Genomic DNA, 2,110 nt, shown 5'->3' with positions numbered 1-2,110 from the left:
GATTTTCCAGGTGTTGTGTGTCTCAGTTCCCCTGGCTAGGAAAAGGGATTCCCTTCCCCCTTGCACTTCCCAGGTGAGGCGATGCCTCGCCCTGCTTCAGCTCTCGCTGGTCAGGCTGCAGCAGCTGACCAGCACCGATTGTCCGGCACTCCCTAGTGAGATGACCCCAGTACCTCAGTTGAAAATGCAGAAATCACCGGTCTTCTGTGTCAGTCACGCTGGGAGTTGGAGACTGGAGCTGTTTCTATTCGGCCATCTTGCTCCACCCTCCAGGAGCTGGTTTTTTGAAAAGATTAGCAAAATAGATGATAGACTGCTATCCAGACTAATAAAGAAGAAAAGAGAGAATAATTACATGGACACAATAAAAAATAATAAAAGGGAAATCACTACTTGTCACATAGAAATACAAACTAAAATCAGAGAATACTACAAACACCTCTACACAAATAAACTAGAAAATCTAGAAGAAATGGATAAATTCCTGGACACATACACCCTCCTGAGACTAAACCAGGAAGAAATTGACTCCCTGATTAGACCAATAACAAGTTCTGAAATTAAGGTAGTAATTAAAGGCCTACCAAAAAAAGCCCAGGATCAAATGGATTCACAGCTAGAATTCTACCAGAGGTACAAAGAGGAGCTGATACTATTCCTTCTGAAACTATTCCAAACAATAAAAAAAGAGGGACTCCTCCCTAACTGATTTTATGAGGCCAGCATCATCCTGATACCAAAAGACACAACAACAACAAAAAATTTCAGTCCAAAGTCCCAGGTGAACATCAATGTGAAAATCCTCAATAAAATACAGAGAAACTGAACCCATCTGAGCATTAAAAAGCTTATCCACCATGATCAAGTTGGCTTCATGCCTAGGATGCAAGGCTGGTTCAACATACACTAATCAATGAACATAATCCACCACATAAACAGAAGCAATGACAAAAACCATATAATTACCTCAATAGTTGTAGAAATGGCCTTTGAGAAAATTCAACACCCCTTCATGTTAAAACCATTCAATAAATTAGTTATTGATGGAACATGTCTCAAAATAATTAGCTATTTATGACAAACCCACAGCCAATATCATACTAAATGGGCAAAAACTGGAAACATTTCCTTTAAAAACTGGCACAAGACAAGAATGCCCTCTCTCACCACTCTTATTCAACAAAATATTGGAAGTTCTGGCCAGGGCAATCAGGCAAGAGAAAGAAATAAAGTGTATTCGAATAGGAAGAGAGGAAGTCAAACTATCTCTGTTTGCAGATGACATGATTGTATATTCAGAAAACCCCATTGTCTCAGCCCCAAAACTCCTTAACCTGGTAAGCAACTTCAGCAAGGTCTCAGGATACAAAACCAAAGTCAAAAATCACAAGTATTCCTATACACAAATAATAGACAAACAGAGAGCCAAATCATGAGCAACTCCCATTTACAATTGCTAAAAAGAGAATAAAATACCTAGGAATACAACTTACGAGGGATGTGAAGGACTTCTTCAAGGAGAACTACAAACTGCTGTTCAAGGAAATAAGAGAGGACACACAAAAAATGGAAAAACACGCCATGCTCATAGATAGGGATAATCAATATCGTGAAAATGGCCATTCTTCCCAAAGTAATTTATAGATTCAATGCTATTCCCATCAAGCTACCATTGACTTTCTTCACAGAATTAGAAAAATCTAAATTTCATATGGAACCAAAAAAGAGCCTGTATAGCTGAGACAATCCTAAGCAAAAAGAACAAAACTAGAGGCATCACACTACCTGATTTCAGACTATACTACAAGTCTACAGTAATAAAAACAGCATGGTACTGGTACCAAAACAGATATATAGACTAATGGAACAGAACAGAGGTCTCAGAAATAACACACACATTTACAACTGTCTGCTCTTTGACAAACCTGACAAAAACAAGCAATGGGGAAATAATTCCCTATTTAATAAATGGTGCCAGGAAAACTGACTAGACATATGTAGAAAACTGAAAGTGGACCCCTTCCTTATACCTTACACAAAAATTAACTCAAGATGGATTAAAGATTTAAATGTGAGATCTAGAACTAAGAAAACCCTAGAAGAAAACCTA

Source organism: Rhinopithecus bieti, unplaced genomic scaffold (assembly GCF_001698545.2).
Source record: "Rhinopithecus bieti isolate Rb0 unplaced genomic scaffold, ASM169854v2 scaffold_23096, whole genome shotgun sequence".
Taxonomy (NCBI): Eukaryota; Metazoa; Chordata; class Mammalia; order Primates; family Cercopithecidae; genus Rhinopithecus; species Rhinopithecus bieti.
This window is presented reverse-complemented; position numbering follows the sequence as displayed.